The sequence below is a fragment of the Zootermopsis nevadensis genome, unplaced genomic scaffold (assembly GCF_977971745.1).
Source record: "Zootermopsis nevadensis isolate Lab colony 2312 unplaced genomic scaffold, Znev_1.0 Znev_ptg000010l, whole genome shotgun sequence".
NCBI lineage: Eukaryota > Metazoa > Arthropoda > Insecta > Blattodea > Termopsidae > Zootermopsis > Zootermopsis nevadensis.
In genome coordinates this window covers 7,246,723-7,268,270 of record NW_028259142.1, presented here as the reverse complement: position 1 = coordinate 7,268,270, position 21,548 = coordinate 7,246,723, and the positions used below count along the sequence as shown (strand labels likewise).

The 21,548-nt window shown below is 38.5% G+C and overlaps 1 protein-coding gene across 4 annotated transcripts in view; it reads right to left on the bottom strand.

The window, feature by feature from the left end:
- The window catches only part of ss (aryl hydrocarbon receptor spineless), a 265,001-nt gene that overhangs the window by 144,701 nt on the left and 98,752 nt on the right, over nt 1-21,548 (bottom strand). The window contains exon 1 of one of the 4 annotated variants that reach the window (XM_087346403.1): nt 7,892-8,341. The exons of the other annotated variants lie outside the window; for them this stretch is intronic. The gene's annotated coding sequence lies outside the window, so the exon portion shown is untranslated. Of the gene's footprint in view, nt 1-7,891; nt 8,342-21,548 lie in introns of those variants that run through there. 4 annotated transcript variants of the gene reach the window in all.

Below are 21,548 nucleotides of genomic sequence, written 5' to 3'. Positions count from 1 at the left end.
TAATCGCTGTGTGAAACTCATGACTCTGTTGGTCATGGTAGTGAATGCGTTTTATCTTGTCGTAATGTTTCAGGATCATATCCATACAAAGAAGTTTTATCAACTCTTAATAAATATCCCATACAAGACATAAGAAGCAAGTGTCTTAATGTCTAAACGCTTCTGAAACATGTCCTCTTCCTAAATTAACAAGCATAAATAAAGACAAAGGAAACAGAATTAAGTAGGCCGTACTTCACTGCCAAGTTTTGACAAGTTGTAGATGAACGAATGAATAAATAAATTAATTAATTTATAAAGCGAAGCTTTCGCGGCGACTGCAGTTGATGAAAGACTCTCGGATTACAAGCCGCGTCACGTGACTAAATATCTTCTGCCACAAGAAAATATGGTTTTATTCACCATTCAGCCACCTGACGCGGTTAGTAATCTTTCATCATCTTGTCGAAAGTAGCCGTTTATAAAATAGTCCTACTAAAATGTTCCTAGCATAATATAACTTATCTATAAATACTTTTAATATACTAAACCGAGCTGGTTAGCTGAGGGACTTGTATTAGTCTATGAATTTAGTCCGGCAAACATCTTACCACAGCTTCGACGTTATATAACTTCTGCAGATGATGAACCGTCTTTAAATAAGTTACAGATGAACAACAGAACAGTGCGGGCGTGTGCGTGTGCGTGCGTGAGCGCAAGTAATGAGACGGAAAGGCAGCCAAAGAACTGATTCAGTATTGCATGGCATGGCAGAAGAACAAGATGGCGGCTTGCATGATACTCACCTAGCGTGTTTGACTCCGTGGATGGCGAGAACAGTTAGGGAAAGTCAGACATCTCGGCACGCACAACTATTACTATTATCGCTGTGACGTGTAAGTACATTGTGTGTAAACGTGTTATCCACCTGCTGTTGCCTATTTCATGATAAATACGATCTATAATACATGTAAACTCGACGTCTCTGTCGGAATTTTATCTTCCTCTGTCTAAAAGAAGATTGACCTCACTTACTTAACCTTAATCAAACGACGAGCGCCACGGCGGTCTAGCGGTCAGAGCACTAGCCTTGTAATCATGGGGGTCCCGGGTTCAATTCCCGGCGGTGCCCGAATTTATAACTTGTGTTGTGTAAGGCCGTGGTCTAGGCAACACGGATTTTTCCTCCGGGGGCTTCCCCGGTTTCTCCGTGGCATCCCAACAATTACTCCATTCACACACAGAAGAAGGCAATGACAAACCACTTCTGGATCAACTGCCAAGAACGTATATGAACAGGTCCCAGTCCGAGAAAAGGATGGAAGGATCCTGTTCATATGGACCTGTCGTCAGACAAAACACTTATAATAATAATAAATCAAACGACGCTGGCAAGAACTCAGGTACATCGTTGAATGAGAAGATGATTAATGAATAAATATTAATTGAAAAGAAAGTAGAAAGAAGAATCTGTGGTGATTTAAGATACTATTCTGGAATTTTCCTTGACTGATTGACGAAAACGAAAAAGAAAAACTACCAGAAATTCCGGTCTGTAATTCGAGAGTTGACCCGGGGACTTTCTGAACATGAATCTCGAGTAAAAGTCACTCAACCGACACTGTGATGTATTTCGGTACACACAATAGAGAATGCTGGTCTTTATTTTGAGGTCTGTTTCAATGATATTTTCTAACTTCCTGCGGTGCCTTAACTAAAAAAAGTTAAAAATTCACTCTGAAACGCTTTCAGTTTGCTTACCTGCGAAACGTAACATAAACATCAAAAAGGAATCATTATAACTTATCCGTGTGGTACTAATATGGTAGAAAAGGATATTCGGCCTAAGGACAATTGCCCTTACATAAATAAGTCGTATTTAAATATCTTCAACTTAACTTTGCTGAGGCTTCTAGGCATAAATTATCTCGCAGTATATACTGACACTTTGTGGAAAGATTCCCGCTGTAATTCAACGGTGAACGATGACTTTTCCTACATTCGGTATTTGCAAATTCCCTTCCCTCACGCATTCCGTGTCATCATCTTAGAAGTAATTCTGATAGCCGCCTAATGATAGCAGAACTTTTAAAGTGAAACATTATGCTATCATCACTGAGAATGCAAACAAGTTACGCATAACACACAGTTTCAACCAGAAGCCTATGCTCTTGTATAGATTTGCGTTACGTACCATAAAACTTTAACGTTGGTTTCAATGATCCAGCTGACATCGGCGGAGTAAAATGTCTTACGCGACAGCCATAGACAGCGAATATTTCCTCAGATCATGATAGAAAATATCAAGGTTCTACGCTGATGGGTTCTGATCAATTCAGGCAAATGAGGAAAAGACAAAAATCCTTAATTAGAACAGCCTTCTAGTCAAGTTGAGACGCGCTAATGTTGAGCCTATCCAACTGTTTGGCCACAGAAACTGAGTTCAATTGCGATTTAAAGCGAGGTCTTACTTTCAGTTGGAGCAAATTCTATTCCATTCATCTTCCCTCAAAATTTTCCTTCTTCTTTACGGTCTACAAGGACCATATTAAAATTGAAAATTTACCATCGACAATACCATCGGATCATAATCGAGTTTCATAATGTGAGACTTGAGGTTTTATCTTCTGATTTATGACTCCGTGCATTGAGAAGAACATTCTGCTCCATTTTCAAGGTGATGTACCACGTTAATCCTGAAGATAAGCGATGTGTTTCCCTGAAATTTTTGTCACCACGTGATGTCACAAACCAGAAAACCATAATTGAATTTGATGGTGGTTTGTTCTCAGTACCCGCAACTATCAGCAAAAGTTTGCCTCACAGTCGACCATTAACGACAGCTGTTAAAAATGTGGTAGTTTATGATATCGTACCGCGAGGCGTGTGCTATCAAAAAAGACAAACACACAACCGCACATCTGATAGTTTCGCCATGAAAATTACACTGACACACTTAAGACTCTGAAAAGAAGAATTTAAACTCCTTCGTCCCCCCCCCACCCCGGCGCCTTCCGCTGCCAACGGGAACTAATGGGTAGGACACATCGGTCCAAACCGGTTTAATACGTCTACCAGGTGTTTTAAGAGAAGCCCTTAAATGCTTTGATCCAAGACAAAGTCCAACGGAAATATATGCAGTCTTTCGTAATTATTTGTCCATTAAAATAATTGGATGTCACAGTCATTTGTACTTCATATTTTGGAATTATGGTATATTAATAAGACTGGGGTTAGTTAATGTAGAATTAAAACGCGCAAAATCAACTGTCGTGAGCTAACTGCAACCTGCAGCTCTTAATCTTATACGTCATATAAAACACCATTACGTATTGTAAAGATAAGTGTTTGGACCTGCTTTGCGACTCATCAGACATGAATGTTTCCTGGCTCAATTTCAATTGATGGTCGCGTCTGATATATTTCAACACAGTTACGGCACCAATAAACAGGTACTTAAAGCACTCGTCGTTAGCATAATGCATTTCAGGGCCTCGGAGGATTGTTATCACCAAGGTTTTAAAACCAACTGCAGCGCTATTATTGTTTTCAGCCGAATTGGCGGCTGGATCTTGCACCAATCAAATGTATTGTCAGAAGGTGAGGAAATGACATACAGTGGTGCAAGATGTAGCATTGGTTTCCTCTTAATGGTTATAACACTACTCAAAGTACACGTAAGAACTGGTAACAACGCAGTGCGGCTGCTGATGCTTCTACCACGGAGTTTCTGAACAGACTGAGGTCTCTCTGCTTATCAACAGACCTTCTTTGCGCTGATTGGTCACTCACAAAAAGCAGAACTCGACTCAGCTTCCGATGAAAAAAATACTCCACCTTACAGATTTCGCAGTTGTTTCCAATAACACGATATTTCAGAATCGCTGTAATCTTCAGGTTTGCGACACCATGTAATCTTGTAAGCGATGACTATTTCCTACCCTGACAATGGAGACGATATGCTCCTCCGAAACGTTTGTAACCAATTGCGTCATAAAACAGAAGACTGCTGAAGTGTATAAATCAAATGAAACAGGGAATATCCTAAACATGGCCGACATTCAGAGACACACAACAATACAAGATCGGAATGCGTGTTCCGAAATATCCTTGCGGGTTCTTTGCGATATGCATTAAGGGGTATTAATCCGCCTTGTTCGATAGTTCCTACTTTGGTTACCAGATCACAGCACCTCAATGTCTATCTTATGAATTTCTTCATCCATAATTCTGTAATCACTCTCGTAGGTTATTCAAAAGTACAATTGTCAGACATTCTGTAGAAATAACACATTTGTGAATCATCATATAAATATTTGTTTCCAATTTCAGTTTTACGATAATCTGTCTCAGATAATTGTGAATTAGTCAGTACTGCAGCAACCTTGCGCTTTTAAATACGTTTCCACAGGTTATTTGCATAAAATACATAAAATGAACGTAAACAAAGAAAGTCTTACATGTCCGATCGTGTGTTTCCTCACCTAAAACTACTGGACTTCGATTAAATATGGTAATGGGATGATTTTACATTGTATGGGGTATTAAGTTTTCGACTGTCTTCGTATAATAAAAATTATGTTTCATAAATTATAGACTTTAGTAGGATATCTTATTGTTTAAAACATTAATAGTGCCGGTATTTTTAACGAAAAAGAATGTCGAGAAAACATGTAGTGTAATCTAATTTAACACCAAATTTTTGTAAAATCTGTACATTAGATACAAAACTAAATCCTGCAGACTAGCCGACAAAGAGACAGACAAAAGAAACTGTTTACGTAAAGAAGACACCAAACTCCTAACAAGGATACAAATAATGATGATAACTTGTCTTTCTTTCCTTTATGTACGACGTCATAAAGTCCTGTGAGGAAACAGTGAAGGGTAAACTCAGAGATTGATATTAGATCGACATGCGTGGTGAGTTTCACGCTCTGTCCGCTTTACCCCCAGACAAAGACTCCCAGTACACACTAGATAGGATGCCAGCAAGAATTTCTACCAGACTACCCTCGCAAAAACCTAGAAGACAGTCATCTTCAAAATTACGCTCCTGGAATAGGATATAAAGTAGATCATAATTAGACCTATCTAAATGAAAACGATCATGAATAGAACTGACACTTGTGGTTAGGTTTCCTTTGCCGGAGTCAGTCGTAAATACTGACATTACTAGCGGTCAGACAGGGAGGTTCTGGCGCCGTGGAGGTTACTCGAGGGTAATAACAGACTTGGGCTAGTAAGGGTAGGGTAGCAGCAGTCTAGGCCGTCGCACAAAACAGGAATATTTCCTCTAGTAGACCTATCACAAATAACTTACAATGAATCACAATTCTGATAAAAATAAAATCGCCCATTCAATTTTCGATCTGGTAGCAAAAGGCAGTTTTATTCGCTGTTGTTGGTATTCGCCGACGAAGGTGTTTTACATTTAAATTCTGGGTGCTTTATCCATGGAGGAAAATACGCGGTAGGATAGGAGATTACATGGACTGAGAGTCAGTCTGGACACCCTGATGGACAAAAAATCTAGACGCATCTGCTGGTAATCGAACCTCGGTTGTTCAGCCCAATAGCCGATACTAAACTAATTTACCTTTATTCATGATATAACACCTGTGTAGATAAATTAGTTATTAGTGATGCCCTTATATTAGTTTTGCATCAAAGACGGAACACTGAAAGATAGAATCAACAAACCAGGGCAATAAACATAAACGAAAAGAGTAATGAGAAAGTGATCATTTCAGTTCACGAATTCGTCTCCTAATCTACTTAAAGGATTTGGATATAATTTGGTAGTTAATGTCTGCACTAATTGTTGTATAGGAATTTAAAACAATTCCGTGAAATGGAAGTTTAATAAACTTTACAAAAAGTGATAGTGGAACCACGGTTCCGGAGAATTTGACGTAAATACGTCTATACGGAAAGGAAGTTTATATATTGGCTTTATTCTAAATATTTCCTTTATACATGCTTTACAATTGAATAAAGTTTGATTAAGACTTTGCTTATTTAATTTGAATTAGTTACGCTTAAGATGGGTCTGTGGTAGCTGAATGTAATGTAAAGTAATGTAATGTAATGTATTTTAATGTAATGAAAGGAAATGTAATGTAATGAAATATAATGTCTGTGGTAGCTGAATGTAATGTAATGAAATGTAATGTAATGCAATGTAATGAAATGTAGTGTAATGTAATGAAATGTAATGTAAGGTAAGGTAATGTAATGTAAGGTAAGGTAATGTAATGTAAGGTAAGGTAATGTTTTAGAGGTAACAACAATGCTAAGTAAACAGATGAGTTTCCTAGGTAACATAACAATGAAGTTACACTTTTTCGTTTCCCTTTTTCGTAACACTTTTACGTAACACAATTTTGCCGAATGATCCTTCCTTATAGACGTATTTACGTCAAAAAGAAGAAGAGAAAATCGCTTCTTTAAAACTGGTTGTGTGCAACGTAAAACATACAGAGTCTACAGTCCATTATAATTCGCAAGTCTTCCTGTTTAAAAGTACCAGAGTCTTCAATGAGAAACTAAGTCTACAGCTTTTATGAAACGCGAATATCAAAGAACATTATTGTCAATTATGGAACTCCAGTCTACATAAGAAATACTTAGGACACAGAAGATAAACGTGTAATGTGCAGACCTACTCACAAGTGGAAAAGAGATAGATCAGTTTTCTTAGCGACAGACATTAACAATGAGCTAACACTTTGCGCGTAAGTTATTTTGAGAGTAGCTTCTTCGTAGCCACTAGGTCTGCCCGGCCGCGTCAAGGTCAACCGAGCTGGCGTTCTATTAACAATTAAGAAAACATCAATAGAGTTTTCAGTTATTGTTAATGATCTCCTTCCCCTTCATTAATGTAAATAACTTTCTTAAATCTGTCTGTGCTAGTGTTAGCTACTCGTGACGTATGTTGTCGAAGGATCAGCGTGGAACAAACGTTTCCTAACACACTGTTGCAGAAACCTTCTTCCTTTCCGACCCTCCGCCCCGCTAGTCGCTCATTTACCTACCAAGATAAACTGCCTATATACGTAGTATGGTTTGGATAATAACGCTGTGTAATAATAATTTTAAACAGAGTTTCTGATAGTACAGAAGTACAGTTAACCTTCCCTTACATCTAATCGAAGTTTATCACATTCATTTGTTCGTTATAGAGAGGGAAGGGGTATGTAATGGACAAAATACAGGGGAACCCAGGGCAGAACGGGGAACTTTATCTTTGGAGGCATGCAGAAGGGACAATAACAGAGACAAACACATGGAGGAACCTTGAGTGGATTTAACGTCTATTTCAAATTTATAATGAGTTATTAGTATAGTTCTAAGAGTTACAGTTTTTTAAATATTAATTTCTTTACAAAAATGTAACTTGCCCTATTTCTCCCCGTGCCCGGGGCAATACGGGGTATGGTTGATATATGTTTGAAAAAGTTGTAAGAAGACACAGATTATCTAATAATTATGACGTAGGATATAAAAAATGATTTAGTTTACAATGTAAAATGTCGAAACTTTACACATTTGAAATCTACTTAGGCCTAACGCAGACGGAACACATGTGCACCTCTTCACAATCGTGACTATCTGCACTTGCACATGAGTTATGGGCCCATTTCAAGCAAGACGAATTCCGGATCCACACTTCAATAGACTGCGAATAGACATTGCCAAATTACAGGCACTTGTCATTTTATCCTCTTCTCTGGGTACCCCATTCTGCCCTACCCCATCCTGCCCCGAGTATACTCTTTAAAATTAGGATTGTCCCACCAAAAACGACATCATAAAAATGAATAAAAATATTATGTTTAAGACTTCCAAGAAAACACCTTGTAGCATGCATCATTCAACAAAGTGGATATGAATAATGAATAGGTCTTACCTTCACTGGAAGTTGAGAAAAATTTCTAGAATGTAGGAGCAAAATCCAGGAAGGGTGATTATTTCAGGAACTGTAACCACAAGATGGCGCAGACTGACATGACTCTGTGCTGTGTGCTAATGTTATTTCACCCGGTTCCGATAGGACGCAACGCATTGCAGACTAAATAAAACCGATACCATATTCTGCCCGTGGCCCCGTTCTGCCCTGGGTTCCCCTACTACTCAAAAATGGCGTCGCTACTAGTTAGAATGACGACTATGGGGCACCACGGCTAGAACTGACCAAGATGCATTTGATAAAAGCTAAAACACAGCTAAGACGTATGCCTCCTTAGAAACAGAGGTCATGAAGTCAGTAAACTCAAAATAAATATCACTAATATATAACTCAACAATTACATTTTTGTTATAAATTGTCACATGTATTAAATATTCGTATTTAAGATACCGGAGTTATTTTATGGACACTCTCTAGTGTACGTGTCAGCAGTTAAGAGATTACTACGCACAGTCAAAGACAGGACAACAGCGTGAGAAAAGTGCAGCCGAACACTGCATTGGATACCTCTAAAAGGCGAAGAATATGTGAACGAAAAATCAGACGACGGAAAGAGAATTCTGAAGCGGTGAAGATAAGAAGACAAACAAAGGAAGAATCGAAAGCAAAACTAACATCATCCAGAGATCAAAGGGCCACGTCAGCTTATGTTGCCGAGTTATGTTAGAATCATGTAGCGAAAGTTAATCGATAAATTAAGGCATCTGACTAGCCGTAGGGAATTTCACCTGGCGTGACGTCACCGGGCGGGCGAGATGATACCTCATTGCACTGCTGGCCCCTTGTTCCAACCCCAGGTGATTTGTCACTGTAAGGGGTCGCGGTGAAACTCTGAAGGTAACTCTGTGTGGTATATGGGGGGAGAAAATTGCGGAAATGTAGTGTAGATGCACTCGTCATATATTATAGGGCGTCACGCTGACAAGTCAGGCAGGGAACAGAAAGTAAAGACCACTGTTCATGTGTGTTACTCACAAGATTGATCAGAGGGTAAGTAATTGTTAAAAAAAGGCAAGTTTTGGTAGAGATCTCTTTGCAGTCATACACGCAGAGGGTGGTCAAAAACAAAGTGTTCAGGATAGTAGCGTATCCGAAAGTAAATTAACATGGCAGTGGAGAAAATTATGCAAATAGGAGAGTCACATATATTGATATGTCGCAGACCAAATTCGTCTTCGAGTGATTAGCACTCATGCTTCGTATTATAGAAGACCAAGGTTCAAACCTCGACTCCGGAGACCGTTTAATCTGACTAAAAATTTCGTGGATTTTCTCAGAACCTCTATCCATGTCCTGTGATAGTAAATTAAATTAGGCCACGACCTATTCCTTCCATATTCATCTAAGTCATTTACTGATCAATAATTCGCATCGCCACGAAGTCACCTACGCTACGCTGCTAGTTCTGAGTTGTCTTCACTCACCTGGAATCCACTGCAACGCTGTACAAGCTCTCCGTAACCTTGAAGTATTCAACTAGGTGACTGATACTGTAGGAACTCATAAAAGTGCTTTTTTGCCAGTGCATTTTATATGTAGTCTGGTAGAAATATAAACATTTCTGATTCGATTACTTTCGCTAGTAGAAACACATGAAGATCTTTATTTTAGTGCCAGTCACTGTTGTCCAATTTTTAATCGAATTTGGAACTCCCACATATAAAATTTCTTAGAAATATTTCGAAACGGTTCTAAAATAGTTACGTGCCGACAGAGAGACATGACGAGTGTAACAGGTAATATTTTGCAAATATTAGTCATGAATATGTCTAAAAACGCTAAGAAACTACCGTACCAAAAGAGATTTTAATTCGCAGTTTCCTATTCGGGCGGAAGGAACGTGAAAGCTTTAAACCCGAATGACCTCTGCGTAGGCTAAGAGAGACCAGACCACTCCTGAACTAGTTTCTCGTCTCACGGAGTTGAAGCTCAGGAAAGCTAAGGCAGTATTAATGAGCTTCCTTTACAAATATGAGGGAAAATATGCAAATGAGATCGTAAATAAAGTTTGTTTATTTTGAGAGTTAGACACGAAGACGATTCCGAAGTGCCAGCGGGAATCGCCCGGCTCCTTGTGGAGAACAAATGACGAATGGGGGGCCCGGTGCTGCTCTCTTGTTTAAAACCGGTACCCATGCGTCCAGCTGACAGGTTTAAAAATAATTCCGGATGTAAACATTGTATTTTATTACCATAATCATACATACTTATTACAAAGAAAGCACGGCACTTAATTAGCCGATCGTGTTTCGACGCCCGGCGAAGGGACTTTCCTTCTGTAACACTGGGATCATGTGTTCGAATCTCATTGAATCGTTGTTTTCTATGTGAAATTGTATACGTAGAGGCCTTACGGTGATCTGACCCTCGTTCACAAGAGACTACCGAGTAGTTTAATAAGAATTTTGGAAACCTTTGGCATACAGCAAGCTAAGAATCCATTTGGGTAATGTCACCAAGAAGAATTTGAATTATAACTTAAGATGGGTGTCTTCTGGTTTTCTGGGTTTTTGCGCCGTGCACTCTAGTAGAAGTTTAACGATGTTTCAGAGGTCATACTGCCTTCATGATCAGGACGCTGATAATACCTCAATATGACTCAACAACAAAGCTTTACAGAATCTTGTTTGTTGTATGGTAACAGACCGTTTCCACAGTTACCACTACAGATCAGCTCTGGGCCCAACACAACCAGCGGTGGACGAGGAATGGATCTTGCCAACGACTAAACACGTGGAGGGGAAGACGGATAGCTGCTAGTGTAGTAACTTAGAGGCTGGACAACCGGAGTTCGATTCCTGACAGGGGCGACAGGCTCTTGTCTCAGTCACCGCGTCCAGACTGACTCTAGGGCCCCCCCCCCCAATCACCCAAACCAACAGGCACAAAGGGCCGGGCACCCACCCTGGACGCAAAGCAAATGCAGTGTGAAGTTCATCAATCGCGTACGTCTAGTACCGAGGTAAAGAAGAGTGGAGCTGCCACGCGTCCTAAGGGCGTGCTAGCAAGAACTTTACCTTTAAATGGGTAGAGGTAAGTTTATATAATCTTTCAGCAACTGATCCTAAGTTTTTGGTTTTAATGCACGTCACTTTTCACACACACTGTTAACTTCAACGATATGTTTCGAACCGATGGGATCATCATCAGGTCCAATTCCCAGCTTCTTTGTCATTACACTAAGAAACCCCTTCCCGATGTCCAGAAATAATTATAAAACTATTATAATGTTAATTAATCTTAAAAATGTTAATATATTTCTGGGCATTGGGGAGGAGTTTTTTAATGTAATGACATAGAAGAAGGGAATTGAACCTGACGATAGTCACATTGATTTGAAACATATTTTTCACTTTTGCTTGAAAAATATGTCGTAGTGTGTGATAAATTACGACAGAAAAACCAAGATTCAACGTTAACACACCGGGATGCTACACTACAGACTTGATCCTAAGAACTCATTTTTAATGAATGGGAATATATCTCTTTTATAGGCGTATAAATCGATAGCAGATTCCAAAGCAACCATTAAAGTTTAAGCAATGATACCACATCAATAAGACGTGCATTAGCATCGACACGCATACAGTGATACAAATCACCTAGCCGTCTTCACTAGTTTTCTTTTTAACAGACGATGATTTGGGGCACAAATGGGACCTTCTGCATCAATTAATCTTTATTACAGTCCTTGGAAACTAAGACCCGGGGTTAAAAGTATGATACTTGGCCATCCAGCTTTGTTTCCTGTATTTAATGACACTGATTTAAACATAAAAGTTATGTGTTGTATAATGAGAGGTAGAAGGTTCATTATGAATGATGATTTCGGCCTAATAAGGTACAGTAAGGAAATTTAGTTCGGTGTGCTGCTGGAAGACGAAAAATCAGTCACGGTAGACGGTTCTTAGCTGGCAGAAAATACAATGAGTTTTAATTACCACATCGGGACATTGATGATAATCAAAAAGTTCAAAAACTGGGAAAATATCTACGGAAAATACACACATAATGTGTACTTCTACAACATCTTACAAAAATATAAATGTTTATAAGATTTGAAGTTTTCACGGCGGTGAGTCCAAAGTCTCTGTTCTGGGTTGTTACGCTGTATAGTCTGGTAGAAGTTTACCGACGTTTCAGAGGTACTTGCTGCCTCCATCATCCCAGAAGACAGTCTTCTTCGGATAAATGTTCATAATATTTTCAACGTTATTTGTTTTATAGGGATTTGAGGAGAACACCGTCTAATAAAAATTACAAACACGCATTCGGTTGCAATAATAAGGCCAGTGTAGGAACAGAATACAACTATGATTGTCATAATACCAACTTATTTAACATCACAGTATATTATACAGGTTCATTAGACTACGTATCTTACTTTATGAATAATCAGAATTAATTACGTCATCGGTGTATGTGTTAACCCTCAACAGATTTTTAAGCAACTAACGAATATCATATTACCAGAGACCATATTACCTATATACTCTCTAACTCAACGTTTATCGACCTATGGTACGCGTACCACTGGTGGTACGCGAGCCAATGTTGAATGGTACGCGAATTAAGTAAGAAAATCAAAATATAATATAAACATAAAGAAGTTTTCCCTGTATTTAATGCGTTAAATTAGAATTAGTGGTACGCCAGAGAAAAAGGGTGAGAACCCCTGCCCTAACTTTATATGTTTAGTAAAGTCAACATGGCAGCGGTGTGATTTGATGCAGTGGAAAACACATCAACACTGAACATCGTAGTTCAATGCTTATCACTTCTGTCCCGTATTAGGGACGTCCTGGGTTCAAATCTCGGCCCAAAAACAGGTTATTCTCACTGAGATATTTCGTGATTTTCCTCAGAACTTTCACGAAAGTGCCTGGATAGAACCTTAAACTAGGCTATGACCGCTTCCTTTTGGATCCTTTCCAATTCACTATCATCCTCTCATTCGGCGCGGTATAGTCTGATATACTAAAGCTGCACTAAATTAAACTATAAACTAATTAAAGTAGCACCAGTATATCTAACTTTTGCTAAAGTAACATTTTGTAGAATGTCAAACAAGATGGCGGCAGAAAAAAATCAGTGGGCTGCCTTAGCCCTATTTATCTTTCCATCTGATGACTATAACTAATGAATCATTGGAACTACACCGTAGTAGTCACCAAATTGAATGCTTCAAGGTCACGACAAACCGTACAACATTGCTACACGAAAAAAGAACAGACCCTAGCAAAGACAGCTCAGAACCAGCAGCGTAGCAAAACTTGTAAATCTAAGAGTCACATGGAAACGGGAAGATTGAAGTCATTTCGTGACCTTGAGGTATTAAATCTGGTGACTGCAGATTGAAAAATGTTTAAATGAGATAAAATAACCCATAAATTCTATAAGAGCCGTGTTTTGTGTGTTAATGGTTACAAATACAGAGACGGTGGAACTTCTACACAGGAGAGCGAACAGCTGATATAAGAACTTCGCAGCGCTGCCTGCATCAGGATGGACGGAGTTTCAAACTTCGAATTTTACGAATTTAACTTCATTTATTTTAACACGAACTGACTGATTTATAAGACAAGCTCAGAATTAATTTGATTGTTTATATGTAGTCATTTGTATTATATCACAAATGGGCGATTCCTCGAGATGCAAACCCCGCACTGTAGCACACTTATCGGCAGTAAAACAAAAGAGCATCTGTCCCCATTAATTATCTGTCGCACCTAATTAGATGAGGTGCTTTGTGACAGGCTAATGGAGTTCTCTGACCCCCTCCTCCCTTTTGAGGCCGAGAAAACCAATCAAGGCAGGTACGTAACAGGTAACTTTTCAAAATGGAACCCTGTTTGCAAAAATTTTATTAATTGAACCCTCAGTCTCGTGTTTTTAGAATGACAACAATGAAAATCAGTACCATAAACTGTAGCATGCCACTGTCATATGCTACATTGACACTAATGTTTATAAATTGTTAATACAGATTAATAGTCCAACCCAGGCTACATTTAATTAGCACCGTTTAATTTAATTATCTACTTTTTAATTATGTAATTTAATTTAATTTTATTATTATAAAAGTTATTATAATTACTACAATAAATAAAAAATATAATTTTTATATAGTGTGATATTAATACGCATTAATGCCATTTCCGGCCGTAGAGGTCACTCCACCTTCTCCACGGTGTTTGCTGGCTTATTTATCGCTTTATTTTAAGTTATATTTAAATCGGTGATCCGGCTTTAGTAACAATACAAAATGCTGGTGGCGGCCATAGTCGAAATTTTCACACCTTGCCGCGTCCTATTTTTAAATGTTCTATTATTCAAAAGGGCTATATTCTGTTAAAGTAAGTAGGTTCTATTGTAATTACGTGACAATATTTAATGACTGAAGATTATTTATGCAGGTACCACGAACATACTTTGTCAAACAATATCCGTCAACCAATTTAAAATCCGAAGACAATGTATCGATTAGGGAGGAAAATTGCTTGAAACCAAATAACGAAATACAAGCTTAGTAAAATATAAGAGAAACACCTAAAGTCACCATGCAGTCTTTTAGTATTTTACCACCGTTTCAGAGGTCCTTGCTGCCTCCATCATCAGGGCGACGAATTACTCACGGACAATCAATTACTTCTATAAACTTCATATCTTCACATCCCTTTTAAAATTATCCTTCTATGAACATTCACGTCTTCTGAGTTTATATCTTCGACTGAAACACGTGTAATGGCCTATTTCCGCGATTCGTGCTACATGTGCCATTCAATCACACGCCTGCTACCGTCAACTTTACCAGCCACAGCCTTTCTGAAGAAGACATATACAACGTAATGACAAGAGTCTTTTATCATAGAATAGAATTAGAAGACTATTCACGTATGGATTCCACACAGACAAAAGGATTAGCCAATTACTTGGGGAGTCGAAGGGTTCGCGACCTGCATCCTTGCTTGTGGTAGTTAAACTTTACCGGTAATGAATCTGGGCCTTCGGTCTCCATAAATCTTTAGCTGATAGTAGCCGAGGTTCAGACGGGCGACAGCTCCAGAGATCTGAGACCCGATGCTAGCAAGAATGAGGAGCTATAATACTTGGAGCAGGAACGGCCTATGTCTCCAGAAACGAGATACGCGGGTAAGACGCAAATTTAAAATCAGTCGTTATGTCAAGAAGTGATAGATCAGCTTCACACATCGTATTAACCCAACGACGAATATCTTGAAAATATTTTGGTGTGGTGCTAAGCATTTTATTACATAACACTTATAAATATTGTAACAGATTAATATTAATTTTAATATACATTTTCCTACGTGCCTTATGTTGTAAATATCTCGTTATTCATTTAAAACAGAAAGTATCTTCAAATTCTTTTAGTACACTTTTATTGGAATGTCTAGTATCATTTACATCTTAATGGAGATATAATATTAACAACAGACCTTTATATAGGCTACTAAATATATTGTCAATTCAACATGCCTCGCAACGGACAGTCCTACAAGTGTTGATATGTATACAAAATGCCTTATTGTGTCCAAAATACACGAAGCAACATGTCAATTGGACAAGTATTCAAAACAGATAAAGATTTAACAGAATGTGATTTAAATGTGGCAGGATTACTAGCGTTTGGATGGATGGGACATGTAGCATGCACGAGGTGATGGAAAATACAAAAAAATGGAAGGTCACTAGGATAGACACTACTAGGAAGACATAGACGTAGTTGTGAGGATAATATTAAAATGGATCAGTATGAAATATATTAGGAAGTGGATTGTATTAACCTGTCTAAGATTAGGTTTCCATAAAGGGAAAGGAAATTTCTTGACTGACAACTTCAGACAGTTTGTTAGTCACTGTTTTCGATTCTCAAATGCAAACGACATTGTGCGATTTATTTCTCTGTGAAGTTAGATTAGTTCGAAATTTTGTCTCGTACAATTTGATTACGAAAACGCTGATCAGAGCTGACTTCCTTGTGTCGGCACCAGGAGCTGGCGGCGAGTGAAAAACCCAAGTGAATGGTTCAGGAATGAGTGGTTAGAGCTGCCGATGACTGTGTTAGTGGAATGTTTGGCAGGACGAGGCGAGGTTAACACTGGACACCTGTATCCTTCGTTATATTGATGGACTGGACTAATGCAACTCATTATTTAACAGACAGGATTAGGTTCATCGACCTACTGATTACTGCAAAGTTATAAAATACGTTCTGTGATGTAAACTGTTTGAAGCTTAACGCAGAGAAAGTTAATAAAGTAAATCACTTCTTGTTATCTCTTTATTTCAAATATGAGACCACAAATTAGATTATTATCCATACAAATAAAATGAAATGAGCATTCTACTGTACTATCCGAACCACCTCGGCTATTTCGAGAGCAGTAATCTCACAGGAGAATGTATGTAAATACGAGGATTTTACATGAAATGAGCACCTCTTAAGTTGCCTTGTATCTGTGACCAAGTGGAATTTTATAGAACAGCTCTCATGTTGTTGACTGCAGTTAAACGAGAGCTTTTATTTTTTATGATTAATTTTCTTAGAAATCTAGATTGAAATGTGTTTGTTAAACGTAAGCTTTATTTTTTCTTTGCTTCTGTGTATAATTTACAGAGCACGTAACTTGGTTCATTAGTAATGTAAGGCTAATATTTGATATCAACCGAGCTTAATTCGACGTTATGTAACTTTGGATATAATCGCGTGGTTGATTCAAGTTCAGTCTATCGAGGTAAGCGTTCCGAGCTATATGATCATCTCGTATAAAGGTAAGACACTTTATTGTAATAAATGTAATATTTCAGTCATTATTATTATAGAAATTAATAGTATTTAATTTAATTTAATTTATGGCGAAAAATAATGTATGGTGTGTAAAAATTCTGTATGCTACTTTTAGTTTATCAAGAACTATTTCGCTACTTGTAGTTAATTGACAGTTTTCACGTATCATACACCTATTAGACTATTTATTAGTTTTTTTACATTTCGACAGGTAACAAATTAACAAACCTCAGCTTTTACAGTAACAAAGGATCTGGAGTCTTAAGGCAGGGAAACTATGTCAAGGACATTAAAAAAATCAGTATTTCCTTTCAGATAAGACTATTGAGAAATTTAAGTCACTAACCTAAGAAATTTATCTACTTCCAGGAATAGTTTGATATTCAGCGACTTAAAATGTCTCGTCTTACAATATAAATGGGCTACCCTGTTATTATCCCTAGCTTTAATATACGTGAGCATTGCTTATGTATAACTTTTACGTAAGAAAGAATTTACCCAGTAAAAAAGACAACCAAATATATTTTACTGATTTCGTTTACGTCTTTCTTCAAGTTTGAGCTAGCCAGGAAATTACCCACACTTTATACAGTCTTTTATAAATGTTCATTACTGTGTTCACAACAGCCTACCATTGGCTCTTTTATCGAATCTGATGAATCCTGTTCACATTCTCACGTAACATCCATTTAGAAGGCACTGCCCACCCGTCATGCAACTTGATATCTGTAGATTTTCACTGCTGAATCGACGCCTTCAGCCAGTGGGTTTTTAACTTAAATCTTTCAGTCGTTGTGGGATTTGAGGTTTTCAAGGCGGTGAATAAGAACAAGGCTGTCTTTTGTGTTTTGCGCCGTGTAGTCTGGTAGACATTTATTGACATTTCAGAGGTACTTGATGCTTTCATAAACTCATCGCCCTGATGAAGGAGGCAGAAAGTACCTCCGAAATATTGATAGACTTTTACCAGACTACACGGCACAACAACTCAGAAGACAGCCATTTTCAATGACCAATTATATCTATTGTTTTACCACGTATTTTTGTCAAGAGTCGAATTTGAGTAGTACTTAGACTTGCATCCTTACTCTTATTTATGTTGGTTATCAACAGATACGAGGTGCGATCGGAAAGTTTCCAGACTGCGCGTATAAAAACCCGTACACTTACCTCAGGTATTAAATTCATCCATCACCCTCGAAGTAGTTCCCCTGGGAGTGAACACAACGATCCCAGCGCCGCTGCCAAGCCTGGAAGCATCCCTGGAAATCTTTCTTTGTCAGCCTGTCAAGCACCATCTGCGATTCTGCCTGAATCTCTTCTATCGTCTCAAATCTCCTTCCCTTTAGCTGAATTCTCATCTTTGGGAAGAGGAAGAAGTCACACGGAGCTAAATCCGGCGAATAAGGAGGGTGCGGGATGACGGCCATGGTGTTTGAGGCCAAAAACTGCCGAACTTTGAGGGCGATGTGCGCTGGCGCGTTGTCATGATGCGTCGCATGTGGAGTTCTTCCTTTAGAATCAGCTGACAGGTCCCATAGCCTATCGCAACAATGTCGCACAAGTCGTTGATGGTACGACGTCGATCTTCGTGAATGGCCTGCCGAATCTTCGTAACATTTTCGGGCGTTGTGCTCGAAGATGGTCGTCCAGAACGCTCGTCATCATCGACAGAGGTTCAGCCATTTTTAAAATTTGAATGCCACACAAAAGTTTGTGCACGACCCATTGCGGACTCCCCAAATGCTTGCTTTAGCATTTCATAGGTTTCCGTAGCCGTTTTGGCGAGTCTTTGGCAAAATTTGATGCACACTGATTCACTATGAATGTAGGCTGCACCCCCTAAAGGCAGAAGTTCGTACTACATCCGGTTCGCCCTCTTTTGACACAGTCTTGAAACTTTCCGATCGCACCTCGTATGTACCCGCAGAACTTGAAGACTGATTCGCAGTTGGCCATTTAGCTCCTTCATAAACTACAGCACAGGACAGCGTTCTCTGACCTGATAAAGCCAATCATGCAGTCGAACATGCACCTTACATCAAGACTATGCCGATACACAAGAGATCACATCGTCGACAATGTTGTTCACCCGATGGAGAAATAGGGCCTCAAAATTTAGTCGCACGGTCCTGCCTTATAGTAAAGCAGTTCGGATTTTAAACAAAAGAAAAAAATGAAAGTCTACTCCTTGTTTCACATGGGTTGAACTGTAATTCTGTGCAAGCTACCTCAGGCTACAGACAGCCATGTGCCCGTAACAACAACTTTGACATCTGCCGCGATCGAAGGAACCGGACATGACGAAGTCTGCAACTGCAGAAAGCCAACCGCTTTCTGATACTTGGCTGTACAGCATCGGACTTACGGAAGGAAATTTAGTTAAAAACATTCTGACCATAAGCTTAGATGAAAATGGAGTTATAAACGTATTAAATATAAATTTAATATATTTCATAATATTTCATAATATTTTTCTGACATTTCATAACACCTTCCTCCCCTATACGAATTCCTTTATTCAACCACAACGTTTTGGGGGGCAAAAGTTATTTGTAAGGATTAAAAAATGACTCCAAATTCTCATCTTAAATAGTTTCACTTTTAAATTTTGAATAAACGATTTAATACGCTAATGTGAACGTACAAATATAGGCTCACGTACACTTTTATGCAAATTTTTTCCTACAATGTAATTTTCATGGATAGGTCTAATACTTTTTTCTACGGAGCTAAAGGACGTAGTCGCCAGGCTGTTACTGGCAATGGAATTCAGGATGTAATTACACCGATGGCCAAAGTTTTGTTAACGAAATCCGACAATACCCAGATTTCCTCGTTGCAGATGAAAGAATATAGGACAGAAAATGACTGTAAGGGAGCCATTCTGTGGCTCTGAAGAACATCGCAGTGTATTACGAACTACAATTTAGGAGACATTTGTCCTTTGTTAAAGACGAAAAGATCTGACATAATTAAAACTACATTGAAGTCTGGGGCGTCTCAGATATATCAACGCAGTTAACTAGGTCTGTTTCACACTACGAATCTACAATTTAGGATTCTGCAGTATAAACCACATTTACAACGGGCAGACCCTGAGCCCACCTGATCCGACAATTAAAATAAAAAAAGTGTTTTCGATATGGGCACAAAGGTTCTGCACAAGTGAAATGGGCGTTCTCATTTTAAAAACAGAGAAACGAAGTATCGAACAATTAAAGAAATGTTATAGCCTCATTTCTCAAATGATACTAATCAACAAACGCGCAGTGTTCCTCTTTAAGTGGTCTTCGTAAATTACGTCCTTCTAGTGACAATTACAGTTTCGCTCCTGCTCTGAATAAATAAAGGAGAGACAATTTTTAGGAGCGATAAGAAAACTAGAAATCCACATACAAGTTCTTGGACACACACAACTTGCACGGTCCGTTAGCCCACGTTAAGTATCAGTGTAATAAAATGAAATACTATCGAGGAAGCTTCGCTTACTGTACAAAGTTCATTTCCAAAGCAAAGTTAATGTATTGAGTCGATAACAAACGATTCGACAAACTTCGAGTATTTATGCAGATTTTGTCGTTTTTGCTACTGTTGAAAGAAGTCTCATTTAATTTCATATTCAGGGGTTGTAGGAAAATAAATAACGGTGTACAAGAAATCAATGGATAGTGGGAATCCCCGCGTGGTGAATCCCCGGTAAGTCAGTGTCCCACGTGACCACATGAGGAGTCTTTATCTGACAATACTGGTGTCATTCTCAAAAGTCGAAGGTCAAATCTTGTCGAACGCTCCAAGATTGCTTGGTGTGTGTAAATTTCCTAATTTTTGAATTTATAATTGATACATTAATAGTGGAATATCTTTATTAAAAATTTGGGTTGTTTTAAAATAACTTACACGATAAGAAAGTGTTTTTTCGAAATGTCTTAGTTAGCTCAATCGTGATACTTATTTTCCTGGTTTACCCTTCACGGGCTTGAACTTAGTGGCCAATTGAAAACGTGTGTTGTGCTTTTAGGTTATGTTGAAGGGACGCGTCTTTTGATAGAAGATACAACTTTTGCTGTGAACACACCTTGATATAATTTGTCCGCGTAGTCCATCTTACTGTTTACTTATTAATGAGAGTGTTCGTAAGCCACAGACAGTCCTCAAAGTAAAACATGTCGTTTGGCGGAATTGCAGGAGCGAGAGAGAGAGACAGGCTTGTCGACATTCCCATGATTCATCATTCTGTGACGTGAGGTTCAGTCTAGAGTGCAGCACGATACGTTACCTGCCTGAACTGGGGAAGGGATGCCAGCTGGGCAGACAAGGTTGAAGACACGAAAGAAGCTGTGAGGTCTTGAGGTAAACACATCGCTTTTAAATGTTCCAAGCAGTCCTGGCGCAAACAACGTACTGAGATATTCCTTCGGCAAAATCATTTTTATTCGCTAATAAGGAAATTACGTGTTCTTATTGATGCCAAGTTAATTTCTGTTGTCACTAAGAATCGCGAATATTCCGCGTATGAATTTCACACTTTTCAACATGTTTTTCTGCTATCAACACTTGGGTCTACCAAACCCTCTTCCAATGGTATCAAAACACAATTTTCTATGCATTTATTCCTTTCTTATTATTCATTAAATCCACCAACAACATAAGTAAATAATGTATTTGAGAATAAAGTACCAAAGAGAATATTTACGAATTAAGAAAGAATAAAGAGAGACCACAAATTATTGAACTTAATACATAAATAGAAACTTACTAAATTTTCTCCTTACGAAATAAAAT